This window comes from Typopeltis vanoorti, chromosome 16 (genome assembly GCF_054136105.1).
Source record: "Typopeltis vanoorti isolate ZY-2024b chromosome 16, IOZ_Tvanoo_1.0, whole genome shotgun sequence".
NCBI lineage: Eukaryota > Metazoa > Arthropoda > Arachnida > Uropygi > Thelyphonidae > Typopeltis > Typopeltis vanoorti.
The window spans coordinates 94,398,052-94,408,771 of NC_143564.1; the positions used below are offsets into that span (position 1 = coordinate 94,398,052).

Sequence of the window (10,720 nt, forward strand, 5' to 3'; positions counted from 1 at the left end):
AGTATTTATTACAATTAAATCATATTTTCAATTTTGTTGATACTTGATATTAGAAAAAAAAAACGGTAAACAAGGGAACTTGTAGTGGGAGAACAGCCTGCGTATATCGTGTTTGATGTGACTACTCATGCAAAAAATAAAATTAAAAAATAAATAAATAAAAAAGAAGAAGAAAAGAATGAAAGAGAACTCTTTCTCCCATTGTGGGTTTCAATCCAGATAAACAGCGGTGGCTGTTTATCAGGATTGGTTATCCGTACCCAGGGGCGGCTCCTGCATAGGCACTGCGGAACTGCAGCACTCCCAATTTGTCTCGATATATAAATATATTTATCAATTTATTTATATTTGCTTGTAATATTTAATTTTATCATCAACAATCCTATACAATTCTCTTCTTTTGCATAAAAAATAATAAAAATCCATCTTGTAGCGCGTAGGAGGGCGAAGGACGCTAGCAGCGCTGTGTTTTCCACAGTGTGATATTGCTACGCGCGCAAGCATATGCACGTCATAGTGAGATGCGAGCTATTAGCGTAATGCAACACTGTCCGTCGCGCAGTTCCACTGTTGTTTATATGCAGTTTGCGCCAGTAGTAGTGTTCGTAGTGTTTACTCTGTCTCTTTAAATATTTGGACATTACAATTAAAGGATTTAATTGTGATGTTCAAAAATTGTAAATCCATTCCTTTAATTACAATTAAAGGAATGGATGTTATTTTTAAGTAATTTTGAATTATACCAAACTGTATAATTTTATCGATAATAAACAATATTTTTTCATGTTTAAATTTTTTTTTTTTAATTTTTACCATAATTTTGATATTTTATCCAAAAGTTGCAGCATCCATACGATTTCAAGCCACGAGCCGCCACTGTCCGTACCCCATTCACTTCTTGATCAAGCACTGGACACTGTATTGTATTGTATTAGGCTTATAGACTTATATACAATCTTTTCGTGTACGCTCTTGGAAACTAAAAGAGGAGTCTGATTGCCCAGTTAAGAACAGAAGGGGTATTTTCCTCCATCCTGAAACTTTAGTGTGTCCTTCGGCAATCATTTGAATCCTCCTAAACAACCCATATTGTTCAACGACATATACCCTTGTGTATCGTGCTTCCTTGTTTCGCATCCAGTCAACAATAACCCTACGCCGTTATCTAAATGGCTAAGAAATTGGCAATTTCTGCTATTAGGCTATAAAAATATGAAACAATGAAACTATAATTAAAATATATTTACATTACTATAAGTGAATTCTGATTATTCGCTAATGGATCAGCTTCGTTTGTGATTTTCTTTAAATGCACGGTATAATTTGATGATCGTACTAAGAAAATAAAGAGGAAAGTTATACATAGAGGAAAAACACGTGAAATATTTTTTATCCATGAATATTCACTGGCAATACTGGTTTAAAAGCAGTTAATAGTTGCTTTACGAGATCATTAATTTACGATCAGTGGTTGTAGTTTTATAATTACGCTAGAAAAAAAAAATGGTTGTATTAGCAACAATAGAGGACTAAAGATCACGAACTCAACTTCTCTGGCAAAACACAAACGCATCTCGCCTGCGAAAGTTGGCCAGCCGTTCGTTGTGTCTCATCTGAGTTCGTGGCATTATCAGCAGGATTGACCTAATATGGCCTTAACGTTGAACGTGAATGTTCGCAATGGCCAGGCTGACTTCGTGTGGTCGGTTTTGCCCTCCTATTGTCGATAAGAAGAGTTTTAGTCACGAATCGATCATTGGCCAGTAAAGATGTTAATGTTAGGCTGTCATTAATTGAGAATTATAAACGCTGTTTTGATTTAAGGCAGTTATTCCAACAACGTGTGAAATTTTACGAAAATATAAAAAAGATAGAAAATATGAGCGACGACAAAATATAGACTGGATGTTGAAATAGAGACTCTGTAAATGGAGAATATGCCGAGTCAATGTGTTCGGTATATTTAGCATATGCAGGTCGTTTGTTGAACAATTTATTAAATATTTATGTATGCTAATTTCGTGTGCATTATAGTATACTTCATCGGAAGAGTAAAATGAATAAGTAATATCAGATGATGCAAGAACTAAATGAGCGAGGTCAGGGCGGAACCATACTCATGTAATATTAGAAGATTCATCACATTCTATTTTAATATACATTTTTAAAAACATATTAATATATGGGCTTATTTTTCATCGTTATTCGAATTTTAGCTATTCAGAGTTGCTTAAATCTTTTATTTTTTTTAATCACACAGTGTTGTAGTAAACGTGTATAACAGGAATGGTAATAGCAAAATTACATTTAAAATAATAAATGCAACATCTTGATTGCATTATTGTCTATTATTGTTTAAATATCGATCGTTTGGATGCAAAATAGTGATTTGCTTTTAAGTTAGTGGAATAAAAACTAGCTCTGCGGAGTATGTTTGCAAGTCGAAATTTCATTTAAATTATACATATAGTTTGGGAAATAAGGCTTCCAATTCCCTTTCTAAATTCTTTGGTAAACGGAAAGTTTAACATTAAAATTTTAACAGTAGAAAATTGTGCCCAATCATTTCAGTTTTGATTTAAATAGGACCACTTTACGTAATAAAAGCAAGCAGAATGATTTGCAGAGCGATAAGCAGAGTCCAAAATGCAATTATAAATTGCATTTTGTTAACTACTTAACGAAATATAATTTATAATGAGATATTCGTTAATATAACTTGAACCTGGAGCAATTTTTGCCTAATGCGGCTGTACACATACAATGTTTTTTTTTTTTGTTTTTGTTTTTTTTTATGCCTAAGTTTATGATATTTAAATGAAATTTGAATAGTCAGAGTGAAGAATAATATGAGCATTGTCGGAAAAAACAAATACGTTTTAGCCTGTCCATTTTTTCAAAAATTCACCTGAAAACAGATGTATGTTGATTTGCTATCACAACATAAAACTCCTATTGTGAAACACATATTTTTTTGATTGTTCGCGATATCATTTCCCCACTTGTTATTGGGATAAAAACACGTTTATTTCATGCAATCTTATCTTATCGCCAGATATAAAAGATGTTATCTACATTCTGTCCTTCATGCAAGTATCTGCTGATGGTTAAACTGTAAAATTAATAAGGCACAATGTAGAAGTATTCGGTGGATACAAACTGCTACCTCAAACGATACGCGCATAGCATTCATTATCAGCTCCACAGAATAATTTTATTTGCAGTATTATAAATATTAATAACTAGCAGAGACAACAAGGCAATTATTGCTAAATTATACAGTGACTTTACACTACATTCCTTTAATACAAAGTTTCTAATTATTCTTAGGGAAAACAATTAAAAGTTAAAGTAAATTAACTTTCTCACTGTCAAAAAATAATTTTTTTTATTACATTTTTTTTTTTCATTTTATTCACCCAATTCCAATGTTAGTAGATCGTTTGCGAAACTTTTTTTTTTTAACCTTTACACACACGGGAAAAAAATTCAGAATTTTAAACTATCAATTTAAGGTTAGGTTCTTTCGACTCTAAAACCTATGCGTACTTAAAAATACATAATAACCCACTCAACCTCTGCGATGGCAAAAGACAAAATTGACCACCTACCTATCTCTAAAATGTTAGGAACAGCATCACTTACTCCTTTCGAAGAAATAAAAGGCTTTGAATGATTTATTTATATGTATTTATCATCGCCACGAAGTTCTTAACATGACTTCTAGAGGAGGTTCACCCAATTCAGTCTGTATGTTTTCTCTATCTGGTAAGTCCACTTGGTGGAATGAAAATCTTTAGTTTCGTGTAGGAAAAAAGCCCAACCGCTTCCGTAGAAGACCAGCTAATACTTCTTCCGTTGAAAAGATCCTTATAAACGTTTCTTCCGTCGTAATGAGATTTCATATAATGTCCTTTCCATAGCCGATTCCAACTACTGGTTTCCCTTTTCAGTCGTTTCCAACCGTAGGTGACTTTGTAGGCATTGTATTCCTGGTGAGATTTTTAACAAGGGAGTTCACCATTGCTTTCCCCAACTCCATTCGGACGTATTCATGACTGCAATGAGTGTTCAGGGGGCCGGTTTGCCTCCTCTGGAGGACGAAAAAACTCGAATTATGGAGTGGAAAAATTCCCTACGTCTGTATGAGACTGGCTAACTCACCTTTAGTCGAAAGAGACCAGATAAAGTCACGTCACTGATGGGAATCGAACCCAGGTATTTCCGACCAAAGGGCTTCGTCAATACTGACTGAGCTAAGGAGGCTAATGCTGATTCCAAGATAAGTTACATTTCTTTCTATTTATAACGTTTTGTTTTTCATAATTCTTGACGAATCGAAAAATGTTTTCTAGTATTTTTGTTTGATATATCATCATGTCATAAACTTTTCATGATATACAGATAAAAGGAATTCCTAACGTTTCATATATATATATATATATATATATATATATATATACTAACGCTTCCAGTTAGGCTTCGGGGGGGATGTTCTTTAGGAACCCCCCCCCCACTTTCCCAGAGTAAGGGCAGACCAGCTAATGATGATGATACTACTGAAAAAGACACATATGTCCAGACTTTTTTCCAGAGCCAGCTCCCAAATAATTTTTGCTTTTCCCCACCTCCGAGTTTCAGGAGGAAAAAAAAAAAAAAAGACTCGTCTGTGCCAAAGATTGGTTACATGTGAAGTGTCTAGAAAAAAAATGTCGGCGATCAAAACTCGAACCTATAAACCTATAACAGTCTTTATGCTGACACACTAATATTATGGAACCAGAAACGTCTCAACCAAACTGCTTGAAAAAAATAATATAATAAATCTCAATTTGAGAGATGCTGGAAGAGAAAACTTTTACTCTCATAATTTATCCTTTTTTTATTTATTTATCCTCCTAAATTTCTAATAAATGTTGTCTAAATATATTTCCTGCTTTCCACAGCAACTTTCCCTTGAGACGTAGCTACCATAAAGAAATGAAACGTGACGTCATTCGAGAAATGAGTGAAAAAAAAAACCTTCTAGTGAAGTTGCAAGTGAACAAAATTTGTCTTTAAGATTCAATATCAGAGGTATCATTAAAATAAATTGAAAACCAATATATTTTCAGTATTATTGAAGTATATTGGAATACTAGCATGTGTTCTGGCGGCTTTTCTTGTTTTGCCTAAAGAAACCCCGAGTTTTCAGGAGGAGAATTCTTCCACCTCCGTATGAGAATTGTTAACTCACCTTCAGAAGAAAAGTCGTTATAAATGGTTCTTCTCTTCCAATATTCTAACACAAATATTTCTGAATCAGGGGAAAAATTATGCGAATAGGAAAATACTCGTCCAAGAATTCCTAGATACCCTTGACCGTAATCTGATGATAATATGAAATAAAATTAGAAATTCTTGATTGAACAGTTCCTTCGCGTAAAAATACGTAACATTTCTTTAACACTGTACTAGATTCTCTCGCTTTCATCCGCAGCGGTGTTTCCCAAAATCCCTGTTGTAGCATTTTATTCGTTTATTTGATGGCCTTGATGCTGACACTTGGCTCCTTCATCACCTCCATTTCATAATGTGATAAAAACTATGCTTGTCCAATCAAGCAACCACTTTCTTTCTTTATATATATATCTTTATATATAAAGAAAGTTTATATATAAAAAAATTTATATATATATATCTTTCTTATATATATATATATATTGTAACTTGTATTTACTCGGATTGTAGACATTTTAAAATCATAACTTTAAAATTCTGGCGCTCTCGAGATAGTTGCCACTCACTAACGCCTCACGCTAGACCTGCCACGCGGACGCCAGTTCAAATTTGACTGTTGTTATTCCTAACTTGTTTATATGAGAAGTCTATGTTTTATCTTGCTATTTTTTCCAGTTTTTGTGATAATTTGTACACCTGAAGAAGTCGGCGTTCCGACGAAACTAGTTGTGTTTTAATTAAAGTTTTTATCTTACCTTATCTCGGTGTTCCTAGTCATTAAAATTATGATTTTAATATATATATATATGTGTGTGTGTGTGTGTGTGTGTGTGTGTGTGTGTGTGTGTGTGTGTGTGTGTGTGTGTGTGTGTGTGTGTGTGTGTGTGTGTGTGTGTGTGTGTGTGTGTGTGTGTGTGTGTGTGTGAATTTAAACGGATTAAAGAAAGAAAACAAAAAGACGTGAATTTAAACTCCACCCTGTCAGACGAAATCCTGTATTTTAAACTGAAACGAGCATGATATGATTGACATCATACAACTTGTGTTTCCTTTGCTGCGCACGTGCGTATACACAAATATACAATCTCAACGAACAGTTAAACGGCCAGTTGTAAGAATCGAATGGCAACCTGCATTCCAGAGATGCGAAACACGAACCATATGACAACGGGAAAGTTAGGGATCCACAAATAACTCAGATTAAAAATACATTAGCAATTAAGAAGAAGACAATGACAGGAATGGAGAAACACAAGTGAGTTACTAGGTAAGAAGAATTCTTTAAGGACACAACAGCCAACCAACTGTTGTAAACAACGATCCTAATTTTCACGAGGTGAATGCTTGACCGTTATCACAAGAATAATGGCCACCACCTTAAAGAAACACAACTCGACTTTGGGAAAGAATGCCCTGTTCAGTAAAAGTGAAATTCCTGTACACAGATATCCTAACTTAAGGAATATTATTGCCAGTTATTAATGTTTACTTAAAATCTAAAAGAGCACAAATATTTCAAATATTGCTTAATCATTATATTCACAATGAAGTAATGATGGAAATTTCTATAATATCATATGATAGTCATAGAAGATATATAAATAAATAACATGTTTGAGTGGTACATTTATTTATTACATTTTTAAGAAATTTTAGATTACAACTAAAAATAATAAAATACATAATTTACTTAATCTAAAAGCAAGTGGTACATAAAATAGATTAGTGGCGAACTTTAATAACAATAATAATACTAATAACAATAACAACAACAACAACAGTGGCTCTGTATGAAAAACATCGCGATGAGCTCCTGTTCATTCTTATACATTTATATTAAACACGTCATCAATATTGAATATATATATATATATATTATATATATAACCTGCTTTTGTTCTTTGCAGTCAGGTAAAGAGTTTACATGTTCATTGATTGTTGAGATAAGGTAATATACAAGTTGCATAAGAATAACAGTGGTTATAAGACGATATTACATTTTTATACCAATAACAGTTATTATAACATGATACTACAACTTACACGAAAATAACATTTACTATAAGACAATATTACATATTTACATGAAAGTAACAGATGATTATTACTCACACTTTTAAGCACGAAAGTCTCTTTCTTCTCTATTTTTTTAAGAGGTGGTGGTGGGGGGAAATGATGTCACATCCATGTTGGAAAGAGGACTAATGCAGCCGTCCTGTTCATCCCGGAATTTATTCCGTGGATCCAGTCTTGGTGGAAAAGGTCTAAGATGTTGTTCTGCTTGTGGTTATGATGATGATGCTCATGTAGCAATGGCGCATTCAATATTTAATCTTGGGGGGGGGGGAATTCAGTAGACGATTTGAGAATACACACTATGCATTGCATACGACCTATGATTGAGCATCTGCAGTGATCGCCAATACATGATACCCATGATCTCCTCTGGCCCAGCTCGGGTAAACGAAGTAGCGCTCGATCCGCCCGAGATTCCCGAGAGCTGTAGGGTATTCCGGCCTTATGTGACCCCTAATTCATAAGTAGTATAGAAATAGAAGACACGGCAAAACATAAATTAAAAAAATTAATTTTAATTAGGAAAAGATTTTGGGGAAATTTTGTAGTGTTTTTTTTTTTTCTTTTTTTGTTTGCGGGGCCAAGCCCTTTGCCCCCCCCCTGGGTGTTCCACTGTCCTGTAGGATACGATTTCTCACTTTTTGTTTAAAGGCTACAAGGAGGTGGTCAGCCGCCTCTCTCAGTGAAACTATTCTGCTATCTGATCTTGTGTGTCCAAGATAGTAACTGTATATTACTGTTTTCACAGTGATGAAGAGATAGTTGCAGGTCGAATTTTTTTTTTTTTTTTTTTTTTTTTTTTGACTCTGCGTGCACAAGATTGAAATATTCCTCTTCTGTATGGAGACAACTGCAAGTTAAAGCTGCCGTTTCCTGAGACAAACGGATTAATTTGGTGATAAAGGGATTTTTTCTAAATAGATATTCCGGACTGTTCCTACTTGGTAGCAGAATAGGCATTTATCCGAAAGATCCGGATTGAATTTCTGTAATATAACTGGAGTGGGTAGGGCATTGTGCCACATTCTCCAGACGCCGATATCTGAATATAGGCGTCGGGTTTGGTAGCTCTTGTGCGTTATAGTAGGTCCCAGTGAAATATTGTTAGGTGGGATGGCACGCGATTGTCCAATGAAGTGTTTTGGTTGGGCTGTTGTATTGGAATGCTGTAGATTTTGTTTATATTGGGGTGTAAGGCTTTCCCATGCATTGTTGTTTTTTATCAAAAAAAGATAGGCACCGAGTCTTCTTCCTCAGGAGGCCAGAGCACCTCTTCCATTATGCTCGTATCAGGCCCAACAGTTTAAAAAGCAGATTTCACAATGTATATCTGCTCGGCCGAATTCCAGTATTCCAAGTGCGCGAGTGATTTTGGAAAGAGCCGGTAAGGTTCAGAGAATATCACACAAGATTCTCACGCCTTGCCAGCTCCATGGAGGAAAGAAAATCTTTCTCTGAGTGATGCGGTTCCTTCCCATCATGTTGTGGAAGATGGGTTCTATGAGGATTTTAGGAAGGGATGCGTCTTCACTGTGTGCTGAAGTTTAACTTCTTCCATCTTCAAAGGTGGAAAGGTATCTTCGAAGATGGAAGATGGTATTTGTTAGACTGAATGGCACGTGAGCTCTTGTCATTCTTAAGGTTGTGGAGAAAGAGAGACCTCTAGTGGCAGAAATGAAAATATATTCGGTGGAGTTTGTGTACCATTTCCTGCTATTAGGTATTAAGGAAGTTTTGAAGCTGCTCGTTTGTTAGTGGGCTTTCAGTGTGGGGAAGACCTGCATTTTCAGTTTCTTCTTCATCTTCTGAGGACTCAAGAGGCTTGATCTCCTTACCCTCCCCCCCTCTAAAGCTGTTGGGAAGGTTCTGGAATGTTTAGAGGCAAAGATTCTCTGTTGCAGCTGTGTTTGTTCATCTTTGGTTGTTTTTCTGCTTTTGTTTCTTGCTCCTCTTCGTTATTTTTTTATGTGAGTTTGTTATTTGTCTATATCCTATTTCCTTTTCTCTAGGATAGTTTTTAGACGATGTAGGTTTATGTTCTTCCGAAAGCCGAGTTTCGGTAGCGATACTGGATTTTGTATCCTCAGTATTTGGCTGAAAGTTTTGAACGTGAGATTTTTGTTGTTTATTGAGGGTGCTCTGTTTCTTTGGGTTGGATGTTTCTTGTTTCTTTGGGTTGGATGTTTCTTGTTTCTTGTTTTCTGATCCGCTAGGGTGAGTAGTATTGTTAGCTGGTTTCTTCTTACATAGTTTTCTTTGTGGTAGTAGAAGAACTGAGCACAACAATAATGCTAAAGGTATAAGGTATTCTACCTATTTCCGTATTTATTATTTTTGGTATAGAGTCGATTGTGTTGTCTCCAAAGTGCATTAAAGCGTGTCTTTTAAAACGTTTGATGTGAACAAACTCAGGCCTAGTAGTAGAGGATCGCAGCGTTCAGATTTTACCTGTCACTGCGCCGCATTTTGCCAGTAGTCCGCGAAGCATTTGGTGACTTATTTCCGGTAGAACATTTGACACTGTTACTTTTGTAGGCGCTAGCGCGATTGACGACACATTCACATGACATGCTCCAATGTTTACTCCTTTTTCAGTTAATGTCTCGGAACACGATGCATTATTAAAATACATTTGCATGTTTCTGGCAACTATTGAAATGTGGGTTATATTTTTCTGTGGGACAACATGCAGCGCCACTACATCTAGGTATTTCTCTAATGGAATATTTTCGATTGAAGATGACTATTCTTGTCTCGGTTGTTATGCGCGGTAGTGGTCGCAGTAGTAGAAATTCGAGCAGAGGTATTAACTACAATATTAGCATAAGAGAGAGAGTACTGACCTTTGTCCATTGTTTTCGGCAGGGCTGAGACTGATGTTTTTCCTTTGTCATAGCTGTGACTAACACTCTGGCTAGCTTCTTTTCCATGGTTGTTGGAATCCCGCGACCTTTGACCAACTCCTTCTGAGCTAGGGTGCGAAAAATTCTTAATGATGAAATATCCCTGCTAGTCGAATTTTTGCTGGGCATTTCTTCGAGCGAATTCGGGGAAAGCGTAACTACGACTATTTTCCGGAACTTGAAGGCACAGGGTTTTAGCGATAACAAAGAGAACCAAGATAAATGTTAAAAAAACTCAAAATAACCTTTGTCTAACTTCGCAATTTTTAAAAAAAAAAAATAATTTTAGAGCGCGATAGATCGGGTGTTTACGATTATGCTGGTATATAATAAAATAAACTGTGTATAAGTTACGAAAAATGGGATTGGAAAATCAGTTGGTTGATTGGATAGAAAACTGACTTTCTAATCGATATCAAACGGTGGTGTATAGAGATGGCATGTCTATCATGAGGAGAGTTACCTGTGGAGTCCTGTTGATTCTATGAGTTCTATTCTAGGCCCACCGCTGTTCAATTTGC

The 10,720-nt window shown here is 35.5% G+C and overlaps 1 long non-coding RNA gene across 1 annotated transcript in view; it reads right to left on the reverse strand.

Annotated features, from left to right (window-relative positions):
* LOC150098187 (uncharacterized) overlaps positions 1-7,501 on the reverse strand; it is a 78,304-nt gene extending 70,803 nt beyond the window's left edge. The window contains exon 1 of the long non-coding RNA XR_016549615.1: positions 7,333-7,501. This is a non-coding gene — a long non-coding RNA (uncharacterized LOC150098187). The remainder of the gene's footprint in view (positions 1-7,332) is intronic.
* Between the last annotated feature and the right edge of the window lie 3,219 nt (positions 7,502-10,720).